This window comes from Garra rufa, chromosome 17 (assembly GCF_049309525.1).
Source record: "Garra rufa chromosome 17, GarRuf1.0, whole genome shotgun sequence".
In the NCBI taxonomy this organism is placed as follows: Eukaryota; Metazoa; Chordata; class Actinopteri; order Cypriniformes; family Cyprinidae; genus Garra; species Garra rufa.
The window spans coordinates 3359966-3377443 of NC_133377.1; the positions used below are offsets into that span (position 1 = coordinate 3359966).

The 17478-nt window shown below is 37.4% G+C and overlaps 1 protein-coding gene across 4 annotated transcripts in view; it reads left to right on the plus strand.

Annotated features, from left to right (window-relative positions):
- Positions 1–338: 338 nt before the first annotated feature.
- The window catches only part of elmo1 (engulfment and cell motility 1 (ced-12 homolog, C. elegans)), a 130599-nt gene continuing 113459 nt past the window's right edge, over positions 339–17478 (plus strand). For all 4 annotated transcript variants that reach the window (XM_073821551.1, XM_073821554.1, XM_073821553.1 and 1 more), the window contains exon 1: positions 339–461. The gene's annotated coding sequence lies outside the window, so the exon portion shown is untranslated. The remainder of the gene's footprint in view (positions 462–17478) is intronic.

Below are 17478 nucleotides of genomic sequence, written 5' to 3' on the forward strand. Positions count from 1 at the left end.
TAAATTAAATGTTGTTAATTTTAACTATTTCTTATTTTCTACCTTAAGTGATCGGTTACAACCTAAAACGTAGCAATGTTAGTTAATATTCTGTCACAGAGATATTCAAAGTTTTATGTAAGTCCCTATATGTCTTATATACTATGTGTTTAAATAATAGCCGAAAAGATGATATATTAAGAAGCAAAAACACAAATGTCATCAAAACATCAAAACACCCTGAGAAAACACCCTGATGCGCTTTTATCAGTCTACTGAATGACCAGGATTTACTGCACTGTGATTGGTGGATGTCTGAAACAGCGGAGCTAATCAGCAGCCGGGAGGAGGAGGAAAGAGGAAGTGAAAACAACATCAGCACTATCTATCTAGTGCGCTAGAGAAAGGGAGGGAGCGTGCGACTGCAACAAACTCCCAAACATCAATCCCTGGAAGGAGGAAAAGTCGCCTCGCCGCTTCAGGTTCGTACGTTTTATTTCGCGTATCCGACTCGCCAGATGTTGATCTGTTGTCGCTGCTATCACAGGCCAATTTGCGCTGCTTCACTCTTGCTGGGTGAAGTTTAAGCGCTGTAGTGTGCAGTTGTAAGACAGTCATGAATAGCCCCTCTATTGAACGCGGACAGACAGATTGCAGCGGGTGGAGAGTTTGACAGAGCTCAGTGCATGACTGACGGTGCTTTACTTTACGCGTGTTTTATTCAACAGACGCATTTGAACTTGCAATAAGACTGAGAGGTCAAAAGAGTGTCACCAGTAGTTTCATTCTGATTGTGTTCAACAGTGTTAAATTGAAGATGGTGTATTAAGGAGTTCTGCACAATGACAATGACTTCTCTATTGTCTTTATAGGAAAGAATCAGAAAAATAAAAAAGAACGAAATCTTTTAGGTACTTTGACATTTGATTCGTTTATTATACGGTTTTATTTAATCCTCGTGTTTTTGAGAATAAGACTTTCGCTTGGCTTTTTATTAAAAGTGACTGTGAAATAAAGGTCCTGTTAAAGGAACAGTCACCCTAATTCTGTCATCGTTTACTCTTGTGGCGTTAGTGTTATTTATATTACTCGCCCTCGTGTTGTTACAAACCCGAATGACTTACTTTCTTCAGTTCAACACAAAAGGAGATGTGAGACAAAATAACAGTCTTACTCTCAGTCACCATTTACTTTCATTTTTATGCAGTGGAAGAGAATGGTGACTGAAGCTGTCAGTCTTTTGCTTAATATCGTCTTTTGTGTTCCTCGTCGAACGAACATGAGTAAACGATGACAGATTTTACATTATTGGGAGAATTTGAAACAGACTGACAGGTTTTATGTTTTTTTTTTAAATAAACGGTCCCTTTAAATGCTTGATTTTTTCGTTTAAATTAATCTGCAATTACCTCACTTAACAGTGTAAAATGTTAATGTAAATGTATGCAAAGAAAGTTATGTATGTCCTTTGTATTAACATGATTCATAGAAAAAATGACAGTTACAAAGAATACTCAGAAACAATCAATGAAGACAATAGACAAGCATGGAAAGACAGTGTTTAAAAATATTAGCATTCAGTAATTTATATATTTGACAGTTTTTATGCATTGCTTTGTGCGCTATACTAAAAAAGGTGTGGGATTTACTTTGAAACTATTTTTCCTCATAAATTGCTAGTTAACTTCACAAATGTGACCCTTGACCATGAAACCAGTCATAAGGGTCCATTTTAAAAGTTTATACATCTTAAAGCTGAATAAATAAGCTTTATATTGATTTATGGCTTGTTATGATAGGACAATACTTGGCCGAGATACAATTATCTAAAAATCTGGAATCTCTGAGAGTGGAAAAAAAAAATCGAAATATTGAGAAAATCACCTTTAAAGTTGTCCAAATGAAGTTCTTAGCAATGCATATTACTAATCAAAAACGTTTTGATATATTTACGTTAGGAAATGCACAAAATACGTTGCATTTATGATTATTTTGGCTATTGCTACAAATATACCTGTTTTACTTAAGACAGGTTTTGTGGAAATGTCAAGTAACATCAAGGTTGCCAGGTTTTCACAACAATTGCTACTCAAAACTAGCCCAATCGTGTTTCGAAGGGGGGTCTCCTGGTAAAAAACAAATTCCAGGAGGTAAAATACAAGTTTTTTTTGTTGGGGTTCGCACTTCAATGGCTAAATATCATGATATTGGGGTCGCTAAAACCTACAGGCATTAAAAACAACCCGAGGCAACATGTAGCCCAATTCCACGGGAAAACTGCGGACTTGCCAACACTGAGTAACATGTTAAATTAAATGTGACATTTGTAAAGTAGATAGACTACAGTAGTACTTTCTTGTAAAACCTACTCCAATATTCTTTGCTTTATTTAATTAAACTTGAAAAAGCCATTTTCTACAGTGTAGTCTTGTGGACTCCAGATGGGAATGTGTTTTGTTGCAGTGACAGTCTGTTTCTCTTATCCTCATGTTGTTGAGTCACTTTTGTGTCTGGAGGGATGCGTGAGCTCAGCGTCCTGCCCCATTGGTCCTTAAGATCACATGTATGCGATGTTAGTCTTGAGATGTAAGCATGTGCAGTGCATGTAGGTCAGAAATAATTGAGTCAAATGTATGTTTTGCTGTCTCTTGGGTGCCACTGTGTCATATAGAAAATGAGAAATAGGACAGGATTAACAGAGAGTAGAGCATGGGAGGAAATTAGTAAGTGTTGCAAGTTGGACTCGAACCCACAAAGCCCAACTGAGCACAGAGCTTGTACTGCTAGGCCACAGTGGTGCACTACTTTCAGTTGTTTTTCCTCTCTTTTAAGTTTTTGCATTCGGGAAGGCATCTTTTGTCAAGTAAGAAATGCTGCTTCTGCTTTTCATTGTCTTTAGTTTTGAGTTGGAGTCAGGGGGTTTATCATTGTCTCGGTGTGCGGTGGAGGCAGTAACTGAGATCAGATGAGTTTTCTAAGAGAGTCAGAAGTTTAAGGAGGCGGCTCATTGAAATTCTGCACATGTGCGGCATGTATATATAAATTACTTTCAGCAGTTTCTCAGTCTCTCACCTCTGAGTGCAACCTTGCCAATTTATGATGAGTTCTTGACTGCGAGAGATTCTCTCTCTCTCTCTCTCTGTGTGGTTTCACGTTCCTCCCTTCTTCCTCGCTTTATATCGTTCTCATCACCCAGCCCCCTTATCTCACATCTAAACTCACGTACTCGAGGGGGGATTCTCAACTGTTCCTTGTCTGATGTGTTCGTCGCTGTTTTCTCTTATCTTTCTTGCAACCAAAATAAGAGTGAGGATCTTTGGCTTTGTCTTATTTCAGTGCATCTCCAATGTGGTCACAAACTATTGCACTGACAAACTGGAAAAAGCCACTTGTATCAGAGGTTGCTAGATGAAAATGATCTGTAATTTAAAAGCTGGGAATATATTCTAGGGCCTCATTTAAAAAAACATGAATATGGTTGGATTGGTCTGGATTTTATCCTATCTCAAAAGTGAGGACAAGTCAGGATTTAGTATGCATGTACTGAAGAGTATGCATTAAACTATTTTATGCTCACATACCAGTAATTCACATAATTAAGTAGAAATAGACAGTAATATGTTGATTTGCTGCTCAAGAAATATTTCTTTTTATTATCAGTGTGTCAGTGTTGAAATTAGGGCTGGGCCATTAATCGAAAAATAATCGAAATCGACATTCAGAACCTATAATCGTTAAAATTTTTCCAGGAAGATTATTTCAATTACTTTCCCTTTAAAAAACACTAGCGCTCCGTTCCGTTATTCCGCCGACATGTCGATGGAGAGCTTAAACAGTATTTATACAGTAAAGTATTTACAGGATATACAAGAGTAATTTTATTTAGAGGCGATACTGCTTATTTTCTACTTTTAATATGAAAAACATTGAAAATTATTTATTTTGTTTCCAATAGTGCAAGTTATTTATTTTCACTAATTTAAGAAAAATGTGACTTTTCGTTTTAAGCAATGCTTGCTTTAATTTCAGTTGTTCAACACTGATGTTCAATTAATAATCATAGATCGTAGATAGTGTTTCCTTCAATTATTTTAAAATCAAGTAATGCACCCTTCATCCAAAAATCTCTCGCTTGTAATATGTGAACATATTTACTGTACAAAACTTGTCAGTGAACTATGAGGGCAAAAAAATAAATATTATATAAATATAATTAAATATAATTTTATTAATAAATAAAATAATCGTTCATTAATCGTAATCGGGTTAAAATGTTCAATTAATCGAGATTTTGATTCTAAGCCAAATTGCCCAGCCCTAGTTGAAATATTCTTTTAATGAATAGAAAGTTCAAAAGAAAAAAAAATATTTATTTGTCACATAAAATAACCAAGCCCAAACTTGAGTAAACATTTAAAATTCGCTTATAATTGAGCTTTTCTCTTTTGAGAAAAATGTGGATCTTTCACCAAGAAAATGCTTTCAGCACAAGAATGTCTCTCCCACTGCATAAAACCAGATTTCTTTTGCTATTGTTTCTTTCAGATATCATCTGATGGGCATCAACAGCCCGTCCCTCCAGCACAGCTCTGCAAGATCAATTTCCTGGTTTAGTGGCTAATGTTGCAGCGCATGTAATTACTGCTTCTGGCAATACATTAATTACAGATGCAGACAGGTTTAAATGAAGGTGTTAAAGTCGCTTAAAATAAGTGTCAGTGGAAGCGTAAAGAGAATCTGTGATGCTGTCGTAGTTTTATTGGGTTGAAACAGTTCTGTTATTCGCCTGCCTTGGATGATGAATATCAATGTGAGACTAAGGCCCAATCCCAATTCTATTTTCTACCCCTTCGCCTACCCCTCGCCCCTTCCCCTTGTCCCTTGAAACAAAGTGTAAAGGGGAAGGGCTAAAATATTTCCCCTAAGAAATGGGACACCACTACAACACTGTTATACGTCATCATAGGTTGTCGCTAGTTCCTAATGTTACGTCAGAGGACATGCGCAGATGTTTATCACTCATTCCAAGATGTCAAAATGTTGTCATGTTTCAAAAAGTACAAATGTACAGTGTACGCACCGTTCATTCACATGTGGCCGTAAGCAAAACAAACAACGCATTATCACATGCGCGGCAAATTGCTAATCAGTGTAGTGGTGCCTGGAGAAGTATATATGCTTCATTTGTGAATTTCGTTTTCAACTTTCTATTTGAACGTGTTCGTTTTCTGGATCCTTGGACTAAAATGTTTACAGGGGTTCACTGGTTTAAGAACTTTCTGATCGTAAAAATCAGCTTCTTTTTATTTGTAAGGTATCGTTTTTACTATTATGTACTGATTTAAACTACTGGTGCGGTAGACGTATCGGGCGCAGGTGCATTAGGCGCAATCATCAAATACATTTCAAAGCAAGCCGGCTCCACGGTCCTGACTGCATCATCACTGCCTTTATTGGGTGTTTTTAGCGAATATTTACATTTATTCACATGACTGGATGTGGTGGACTGCCATGATTTTGGCGAATGCAGGACACTATCTGAATAATGCGCATCAGAGGGGATTTAAAAAGTGGAAGTATGTATACACCGTATACCTGCGTACACCCTCCACTACACCACCGTTGCAAATTGCCGTGCCACTGGTCTTTCATGTTTCTAACATGCAGTCAAGTGTATATGACATAAAAATATATTTTGTAATATCGTGCAATCAGTGCTATCTGCTAGCAAACTTTAGCGATTTTTTTGCAAACGTTTATTTACAAAACAACACCATAAACACAAACACAAGATTGAAGGTAATATACATAAAATGAAACATTGTCATCAAAATCCTTATTAAAGGCAAAAATTACTTATATTTACGAGTCTGCTTGCTCGAGTGAGCAGCCATGTTGGAAATTTCTCTTAGCCCTTCGTTTGAAGTGAGGTCCTGAAAAATCTTCGTTTGGAGGGCTATCTGGCCCTTCCCCTTACCCCTACCCCTCCAACCAAAAGAGAAATGAGACACCCCTACCCCTTCACGTGAACGCGCCAAACGGAGGGGTAGGGCTAAGTGTAGGGGTAAGGGGTAGAATTGGGATTGAGCCTAAAAACGCTTTGTCAACCGCATTCTTCAATATTCTCTTAAAATGGGTCCAGTCTCTTGTGTTTGCACTAAATATGATTTTACTGTTGTCTAAATGTCCTCTGTGACAGGGATGGGCGTCATTTCTAGACCGTGCCAGCAACACTAGGCGGGATCTGAAGCTTTTCCTCACACCTGTGCTCTCAGGAAGCCAGTGCTCCTGCGGCGTTGCTTGTATGTACTAACATTTGGTTGAACTGGTCCTGCTGGTACAGATTTGGCAGAGTCCGTTGTCTCTGAGCAGGCACAGATAGTCTTTGTGAGCCTCAGGTCACTGCAGCTGCACGCTTACGATCGTCCCAGCTGTGCGCTCCAGCTGTGCGCTTGCAGTAAAAACTTTCTCTCTTGGAAGGGCGTCACATGTGGCGGCTCACTCTCTATCCCTCTGGCGAGCATGTCAGACTGCATCCTAAAGCTGTTATCGCGCCATCTCATCGCTTAGCCAAGACTTAGGCTGTTAAAAGAGCAAGAGGTCTGGGATGGCCACATTAACAGTGTTGGAGCATGTGTAGGGATCAACACAAATCCAGCTTTGATCCTCTCCACGTGGATGCTGGAGTTTTAAAGTTGGGCACTAATGGCCCACACATCTTGATCCACTTTTCTAGGACTTCATTTTGGGTTAAGATTCGTCTTCTTCCTGTTGTGAGCCGCTGGATTCGTGGTGTTTGCCAGAGTGCTGATTCACTGGCTCTATGTAAACACATACAGAACTGCACCATCATCTGTGGTGTTTTGCTTCAGGTCAGACCGCGAGCTCAATATGAGTCAGAGAGAGTAGAAAAAGAGAGATGCAGGTCAAGTGCAAAACTACATGTTTTTGAAATGGATTAGTTAGCTGAGTAATTGTTGTTGAGATAAATGGAAATTGGGTATTTTTGTCTTTTTTTTTTTTTCAACAATGTATTTAAATGGCATTCAGAAATACAATGACTCGAACCTCTCTTATGCTGATGAATGTTTTTAATGTCAATGTAAGAGCAGGTCATATGGGTTTTCGAAAAATATCTTTTTTGCAGTTTGTAATGTAGCTATCCTTCAATGTAAACAGTCTCCAAAGATGTTAATCAAAAAAGTGCATTATACATAAAGATTTTGTCTCTCAAAAGAAAGAGTCGATTTAGAATCGCCTTAACAAGTCATCATATTTCCAAATCTTCTGCCTGTTACCGATCTACTGTAACATTAATTTTGTTGTGTGCTTGTCATTTTCTAAGGACTGCTTCTCTAATCTTGGCTTTTATCTTCTTTGGCTTCTAATTATCTATATTTGGACCAGAGGTCGCGTTAACCGAAAATTGTCCGTCATTGACGGAATTTTTTTAGAAATGACGGAAAAATCTGAAGGCCGTCCGTCACCAGTGGCGGTTCTACACGGAGGCCAAGGGAGGCCCGTGCCCCTGTAGACATATCCTTGGCCACCCCTGTGGCCCCCCCTACTGACCAAATAAAAAAATTTATTAATCATGGTTTTACACACGAGCGCCAAAAGCGGAACTAATGCGACGCATCGTTCTACTTACATGGGTAAATTAGAGCGGCGCACACAAACACTGCAGCAACAATTAGAACTACTCTTGGATAGAGGAGCTACGATTTATTTCTCCTGTTGCAAGAGTCGAAGGTAAGCAAAACAATTTCATTTCGTGAGTGACTTGTTGTTCTTGCACATAACCGTGTTACTTTTGTTTTTCACACTGATAATTAAATCAAGTTTGTAAATGGCTTTGTAAAATCTTTGTTAACGTTAGTTAATAAAAATATACAGCTGTTCATTGTTAGTTCATGATCAAGTGCCGGTTCAGTTCTGCTGAAATTCTACACCTCTGAGAACTCTCTCATTAAAACAAAGAAAGTGTAGACATGATGTAAATAAGAGATTAATTGTATTGTGTAAATGTGATTTTATTACCTTTTATTAACTTTGAGAGATTGCGATGAACTACAGTAATGTATGAGTGACAGCTTTCCAGTGATTGTAAGGGGAGCGCGCACTTTTAAGACTATAATTAATTCAGAATTTGAATTCATTTATTCACGGATTCACTCTCTGATAACGCAACATCGCCATTGCTATCGTGCAGCACATAGGCTATACATCAGTTACACAAACTAAGAGAAGGTAAAGCAGGTGCTTACTCATCAAAATATGTCTAAACAGCCGCACTGCACGTGTCGACACGCGCCCGTGAGTAAACATTTTTTTTCTTTCACCATGCAGCAAACGTAAAAAAAATTAAACCGTTTAACTTATAGTAAAAATCGGTTAAAATTCTTACTGTCGGTTAACAGTGAACGGTCAATATGAGCATCCCTAAAATGTTTGTATGATTTTAAAGTAAAATAAAGTTTATAATCTTTAAATATCACTTGTCGTCATTTTTTAATGTGCCCCTCTGGTTAAACACTGGCCCCTTCTTGGCCCCCCTAGTCAAATTTGTCTAGAACCGCCACTGTCCGTCACTTTGACAGATTACACTGAGTATGATCTATTGTTTGTAGCTGTAATTCCCACTCCTGTCCAGTTGGTGGCGAGTGCGCTCCAGTGTGGCAGCAGAGCACTGGAGCCAGAACAAAAACGAAACCGTCTCGAATCTTTACATACAGGCGACTACACAGAAGCTACAACGATCTATCATGCCACATTAAAGAGCGCCAAAACGGTATTTATTGCTTGAATTTCCTAATGAAATCGACAGAATTTGAAATTTAAGACTTGAGACAGGGTGTGGTGTTGAACATGAAAAGTTAAGCCGTCTCTGTTTATCTGTTCTCTTCAAAATAAATGCATATATTATAAAACTATATTGTCCTGAAAATGTGAACAAACATAAATGCAATTAAACGTGGTATTGAAATTAAAATATGAAAAATTAAATGACGGGTAATAATGGATTATGACGGAATTTTTACGACCCTGTCCGTCAAAATGACGGGCAATGTTAAAGTCTAACGCAACCTCTGATTTGGACTAAAAAGCGTTTCCGAACCACAACCTGTAAGTACGATTGATACGTTGTGTGTACATTTTCAAGTGTGCTCAAAATATCTATTTTTTTGTACTATTATGTGATGTGTAACTAGTGCAGCTTTAGGTTTCCAGGTAAACCACAATGTTACTGTCTTACTGAAGTAGTTCTGGTAATTCGCTGTAAACCCACTATTTCCTAAGAATGTGTCGATTAATGTAGACTGTCGTTGTTCTAATTACAGAATGTAGACATATTTTAGTTTTGTTTTAGTTTTTACGTTAGCACTCGGCTTATGTATCCGCTATTATTGTTTTGTTATGGGTTTACGGTTTAGCAGCTGAACTTTAGCTGTGGGTACGATTCGCTTGCATAAGTGTTAAATAAAATGTTTTTATGTCATTGTTTTAAGAACAGATTTGAGCACTATATTATTGTTTTATGTAAAGGTGCATCATGGTTGTCAGGTTTTCTTGACAAAACCCGGCCAATTGCTACTCAAAACTAGCCCAAGGGGTCCCCCGTTAAAAATCGCGTTTTGGGGTCTAAAATACACACTTTTTGTCAGGGTTTCCCTCTTAAATTCGCATTCCAGGGGCTAAATATCACACCTAACCCACTGACATCAAAAACAACCGCATACTTGGCAACACAGATGGTAGCACTCGCTAACTTGTAGGCCTGCAGCGACGCGTCGATGACGTCGACGACTCGGTTCTAAAAAAAACGTCGACGTCAAATCCAGTAGTCGACACATCACGCCCACTCACCAGACGCAAATGGCTGACCAAAACAAAGCAGCATGGATAACGAAACTCCGTCCACTTCTCAGGTTCAGCAGCCAGCACTCCCAAGCAATACATGTCATCAGACATCAGAAAACAACTCGCCGTCCTACCTCAAAGGTGTGGGAATATTTTAAACACAGCCAGAAACGTAACGGTATAGTTATATGCAGTCTTTGCAAGATGGAGCTAGCATACCACACCAGCACCACGATGTGGGAGCATCTTTTAGGAGGAAACTGCTAACTATGTAAAAAAAAAAAATAAGATAAATCATCTAATTAGTCATTAGAATAGTCGACTATTCGATAAAATAATCGCCCGAATAATCGTTTTAAAAATAATCGTTTACCCCCAGCCCTACTAACTTGCTCAAGTACTCCTCTCTGTGCCAATCACAACAGGCTTGGCCAGCTGACCAATCAGAGCAGAGTAGGGTTATGGAAGGGAGGGGTTTACAGACACCAATGAACCATTTTGAAATCATTGACAAATCACTCTGTGTAAATGTATATTCTGAGAAATTTACAATATTTTTTGACCTTAGATGCATTTAAACTTCTTGTAGGTGACTCCAACACAATATTAGGACACTTTAAAAAAAACATATGACCTGCTCTTTTAATATATTTGCAAATCATAAGATGTGTACACTGACATATTCAAGGTGCTAAAAATGTTAATTTTTTTAATTGATTTTAAAATGTAAAAGATAAAAGTTAAAAATTCAAATTTAATTAAACATTAAAGGGACAGTTCACTCAAAAATGAAAATCCCAATATTTACTTACCCTCAAGCCATCCTAGTTGTATATGACTTTTTCTTTCAGATGAATACAATAGGAGTTATGTTAAAAAATGTCCTGGCTCTTCCAAGCTTTATAATGGCAGTGAATGGGTGTTAAGAATTTGAAGCCCAAAAAAACTGTGTTCATTTATCTTAAAGTACTCCACACAGCTCCAGAGGGTTAATAAAAGCCTTCTGAAATGAATCGATGAAAAATATCCATATTTACAACTTTAAAAACTGTAATCTTTAGTTTCCGCTAACTGTCATACGTGTGTTAATGAGAAAGTGGTGATCCAGCAGATGGCGTAGGGCTTAAGCTCTGGTGGGAATATACTCGCGTGAGAACCAAGTTTTGTCAACAGTCTCCTCTTGGCTTATATCGAAATCCCCCAACATTTTTCTTTACAGATCCTCGATTTTTTATTTCTAACTTGAGACGGGTGTTTTGTTTTACTCTCTCCACTGCATTTCCGCATACACCATCCACTTAAACAGCACTCTCTTGTGAACGCGAGTATGACAGTTAGTAGAAGCTAGAAATTATGGTTTATAAATTTGTAAATATGGAAACTTTTCTTACACAAATGCATCGATTCACTTCAGAAAGCCTTTCTCAACCCCCTGGAGCCGTGTGGAGTACTTTTTATGATGAATGGATGCACTTAATTGGACCTAATTATCTCAACAGCAATTCACTGCCATTATAAAGCTTGGAAGATCCTGGACATTTAAAAAAAAAATAACTCTGATTGTTTTCATCTGAAAGAAGAAAGACAATATACACCTAAGATGGCTTGAGTGTGAGTAAATCATGAGTAATTAAATTAAAACAATTCTTTAAAATGCTCTTAAAGTTATCAAAACCAAATGAAACCAACAAAAAATAAAGTAGGCTACATTTCTAATAGCTTGATGTGTTTTTAAAATAGAATTTTAAGAGATGGGACATGGGGATGAGAGGAAGAGGAAGTGAAAGTCTGGACAGGATGCTAGGGTTGCTATTGTCATGAAAGCTCTAGGTTTCTTTGTCTTTGTGTCTGTCTCTTGTTCTCTCTCAGGTTCACTGAGGTCTAACAGCGTTGCATGCCTTTCCAAGAATGTTTGTTTGCATAAAGAGGAAAACACTGCACCCCCGTTTTGGCTTTCTTCCTGTTGATGAGCATCATTACGACTAATTACATCAAGCCTCAGTAGAGATGTTTGTGCTGGGTGTGTCAGACATGCGCTATATGAGTCTAGTGGATACGCTGTACGTTGCTCTTTTATCCTTCACAAGGTTTCATTTAAAGACGGCTGATTCATCAGAAAGACTTGTTTCACCAAAACCAAATTCAGCCTGATACTGTCAAAAAAACACAGGATGTTCCTTTTGTGACAGTATCAGGCTGGTTGCAATTTGAGGAGGGTGGACACATACAGTAGGGCTGAATTTGTCATCGCTGTCTGGCTTTGACTTTGAAAGCTTTTGTGGATAAAGATCCAGGAGACTGTAATGTGCCAGTAAGGATTTTTATTCACCGTTGGATTACATATGAGAGATGATGAGACCCTTTTTACAGTGTGGTTGTCAATGTGCAGCAGTAAACAGCAGGTGTCTTTGTGTAAACATATGAAGCAGTCTCACTGCAGGAAGTGATGAGTGCACACTACAGTATAAATACAGTCAAATTTGCTGAATGTTTTTCAGATAGAAGAACTTCTGTTGGTTTAAATGTTCAGTTTTCAATTGCTTTGGGGAATGGTTTCTGTGGTAATATTTTAAATCACTGTTTATTCCAGTGTGGTCTGTAATTCAATGAAACAAAAGACTTTGTTCTGCTATTTATCTAAAGAATTGTGCAGTCTGCGCATCTTTTGCATCAGTCTGTACAATTATTATTATTGTCTATGATCACAGGATCGTTAATGACCCATTGTCCATTTAATTTAATTTAAAATATTTAGTTTACTTATTTAATTTACAAATATTCAAGAATATTTAAAAAATATATGTGACCCTGGACCACAAAACTAGTCATAAGGGTCAATTTTGAGATCCGAAAGCTGAATAAATAAGCTTTCCATTGATGTACGGTTTGTTAGGATAGGACAATATTTGGCTGAGACACTATTTGGAATCTGAGGGTGCAAATAAAATCTAAATATTGAATATTAAGTTCTTAGCAATGCATATTACTAATCAAAAATTAAGTTTGGATATATTTACAGTAGTAACTGTACAAAATATCTTTATGGATATTATCTTTATTTAATAACCTAATGGTTTTTGGCATAAAAGTAAAATCAATAATTTTGACCCATACAATGTATTGTTATCTATTGCTACAAATATACCCGTGCTACTTAAGACTGGTTTTGTGATCCAGGGTGACATATTTTTAAATGGTTCCGAATGTCTAAAAATGTAAGAGTAATTTGATGCTACTACAAAAGTAGTATACAACTGTTGAGTTCTTATGTTTGATTAGTTGACAGAAGTTGACCTTGAAAAGAATACCAGCATATAGCTTGGGGGCTTTAGCACTGGAGGAACTTTTTCGTAGTTCTCTGAACTATTGGCGGAAGTTTCCACTTTTTAACGTGTTCGCACCGCAGGAACTAGGAACATATTTTATTCTAAAAGCTTCTTTGGAGGAACTAAATTAGCTGCTACTTCAGAGTAGGCTCCGAATGCATGCAAAACACCGGCTACCCAGCATTTTTTAAAAGCCATGTAAAAATACTTACTCAAAAAACATGGAAAACAGCGATTTCTCAGCATTCATGATATGTAACACTGCAAGTTCTCATAGGAGATTTAGTCAGATTTTCATGCTCCTTGCAATCGTATAAATTATGTTTACAATCCATCTCCGTTATCATGAAACGCACAACAAAAACAGCTCCAGTCACGGCATCCTCCATTCACCAGTTGTTGATGTTTGTAAATGCTGCAAATAAGTCGCTGTCGGCCACTTCAGAGTTCCTGCTGCCGGTGCGAATGCAACCATGAAAACAGCCTGAGGGTGAAATATGTTCTCTAGGAACCACCATGCTGGCTAGTTCCTAGAACTACGTGGTGCAAAGCATCTTATAGGGGCTTTCGTACTGGTTCAAAGTTCCTAAAAATATTGGTGGAAATACTCACTTTTTGGTGTGTTCACACCGCAGGGACTAGGAACATATTTATTTCTAGGAGGAACTAAATTAGCTCCTACTTCAGAGTAGGGTCTAAAACAGTTCTATAGGAACCAGATGTTAACCAAAAATTGTCTGTCACTGACGGAATTTTGTTATCATTGACATAAAAATCTGAAGGTTGACCGTCACTTTGACAGATTACACTGAGTGTGATCTATTGTAATCTAACTGTAAGTTCCACCCCTGTCCAGTTGGTGTCGAGTGCGCTCCAGTGTGGCAGTAGAGCACGGGATCCAAAACAAAAAACGAAACTGTCACAAATCTTTCGCTGTGCGTTTGATTTTGCACAGCGATCTATCATGCCACATTAAAGAGTGCCAAAACAGTATTTGTTGCTTGGATTTTCTAATGAAATGAACAGAATTTGAAATCTGAGACTTTTATATCAAAAGTAACAAAGCACAGAACTTAGCCTATAGAGTGGGGGAACGTCACTTTCTAGGCAAAAACCCGGGAGCGAGTTAGCATTTTAGCACTTCCGGTTCCATCGTCCCTAAGTCAATGGGTTTTTTGAATGGCATTTTGGTTAAATCCCTTAAATAAGGTCTGTGGTTAACACAAGCTCAAGATACTTTCACGTTTTATTGTACGACATAAAACACACCAGTTACACCCCACTCGTGATTTTTTTTTTAACTGTTACGTTTCTTAAAAAAATATGGTTGCTAACAAGTTGCTAAATGGGAATACAGGCGCTGTCGGAGACATTAAACGTCATCACGCAGAACAGTTTATCAATTTATAGTGTTTTCTAAATGTAGTATAATTTGTAGTACAATTAATTGTAGATTAACCAAACCAGGTTAGTTCCCCGTGTTTTATATTATCTTTAGACAGTGTTTTTCTTTGTTTATTTGTTTTGCTTTGCCCTGAAATGCAACTAATAGTTTTGTATGGAAGATTCTCGTTTAATTACTGATGTAACCAGCGGAGACTCTGGGTTCATACAATGAGGTAAATTAATTTTACTATTATTCTATGTAAACACCACATTTACAGGCTTTTCGTGGTCGCGGTGAAACTTTACTGATGCATAGTGCTTGAAACCACGTTAGAATTAAATGTTTACGGCCACATGAAGCTGTTAGAAAGCAGAAAGATTGAGGATTTTCTAGAAGCACGGATAAAATAACATTTTGTGTAACCACTCTAACAAAATGATACCTGAAACGTGGTACTTTATTCACTAAAATAAAAATCTTATCACAATTAAACACCTGTTCACTCTGCTGTTATTTAATAATTTAATGTTAATGAGTTTCGTCACAAAATATACATCACTCAACCCAACCAACCAGGTTGTGAATGGTTGTATCACTATGCCTTTAGGTTCGCTGTCAAAAAAAGCTAAGCGGACCAGGACCAAATGTTTCATTTTCCTTTTTGGTCCAGACCAAATGAACCAAACGAATTAAACAAGAAGTGTGAACACACCCTAAATGTTGTTTAACTCTTTGAAATGATCCAGGATTGTTTGGTTAACCTGCATACATCTGTGAACCTGCTGGCAGCTGTCTGCCGCCCATATGTGAGGATAAAGCTGGTAGCTGTACTAGACCACTCCCTTTAAAGAGATGCTTTACCCAGAAATAAATTCTGTCATTAATTACACAACCTTGTGACATTCCAAAGCCGTAAGACCTTTGTTCATCTTCAGAACACAAAGTAAGATATTTTTTGATGAAATCTGAGAGCCTTTTGACTCTGTATAGACCGCAATTCAGTTCCACGTTCAAGGCTAAGAAAGTTAATCATACGTTGTGTATTAAGTAATCATGCGTTGTGGTACTCTCATGAGTGTGTGTCTAAGACTGACACGGAAGAGAAGAAATTGTTGAATAAAGTCATTATTTTTGTTTTCTTTGCCTACAAAAAAGTATTCCAGCAGCTTCATAACATTAAGGTTGAACCACTGATGTCAAATGGACTATTTAGTCCTTTCTACCTTTTTGACCTTGAACATGCTGTCTAAGCAGGGTTAGAAAGCTCTCAGATTTCATCAAAATATCTTAATTTGTGTTCTGAAGATGAACAAAGGTCTTACGGGTTTGGAATGTCATGAGGTTGTGTAATTAATGACACAATTTTCATTTTTGGGTGAACTATCCCTTTAATTCTTTATACTATGTCTAGAGTTTCAGCTCAGTGATAACAAAGCTGTTGTCTAAATGCACTAGAGCTTGTGAAGTTGTGTCTCTGAAATTGCAGTCATACTGAACAAGATCTGAGGATTGTGAAGAAAATATGCACATTTGCAGAAGTTGGCCATATGTACCCCTCTGCAGGGCCCGAAGCACTAGACACAAATGGTTGCTCAGAGAAGCCGCCTGTGAAGATCGACTTGTTTTTTGAGGTGCTGGAATGTCTCCTCTGAAAACATGGGTGACCTGTGCTACTGCTCTGCTAGGAATGTTCTGCAGGTGGTTTTCTTTACTATTGTTATGGTGTTTCTCTTTTTTTTTTTTTTTTTTTTTTTTCCTCCAACTCTTCTCTGTCTACCCATTTGTTTGAGTCTCTGTCAGGCTGTTATGAACTCTGGCAGACGGAGCATCTGTCTGCTGACCACCTGCTGTAGACATTGTCACAGTGTCTGACCCCTGACAGGCCTGTTTCTGCAAGGCATGTGTGTGTGTGAGAGCACTGTTGTAGAAAACTACCTCTGTTCAGTGTATACAAAATAAAACAATTAATAAAATAATATGAATAAAAATTAGATCATGAATTATTAACGTCGAATTATTAAATCTGTCAAGTTTTTTTTTTTCAACAGTTATCTGAGGCTTTGTATTGCTGCAGTTTTTTTGTTTACATGATTGAACTAGAGTCATGTTAAAGCCACTGTTTCTGGAAAAAAACTAAAACAGAAGAAACTGCACATCCGTCCTCAGCGGAGAGGAAATCTGAGTAGAGAGTCAGGTGAGCTGCTTCCTGTGCTGCCTACAGCGCGCGCTCATCTATTTCCTGCTCTAACGGACGTGTCGAATGTTTTTCCAGAGATGAGTATTATTTTCTTTCCTGTTTGATGTTTGATCGCATCATAATGACATTCAAGAGGGTTATTACTCTCTTCATGGCCAGAACAGGACTCCTTTTATCGCTGATGTAATGGATTTAATATGAACGATTGTGTAATAAGAGAATCTTCAGCATTTTGAGAACAGTGACAGACAGGGGAAGGTCATTTTCTGATTCATATTATAATCGTTTTGGCTCAGTGTCAATAACATGATGCTGTCTCAAAGTACATTTATTAAAAAAACATTATTATAAATTTTTATTATTATTAATTTTAAATAAAAGATAGGAATTAATACTTTTATTTAGCAAGGATACTTTAAATTGATCAAAAGACAAATATCTGATGATAAAGACATTAATAATGTTACAGAAGATTTCTATCTCAGATAAATGCTGTTTTTCTGAACTTTCTATTCATCAAAGAAACCTTCAAAAAGATTTTTTTAACAGCAAATCAGAATATTAGAATAATTTCTGAAGGATCATGTGACTGAAGTAATGATGCTAAAAATGCAGCTTTGAAATCACAGGGAAAACTGCATTTTAAAATATGTTCAAAAAGAAAACATTTTAAATGGTAAAATATATTTCAGAATTTTATTGTTTTTGCTGTACTTTAGATCAAATAA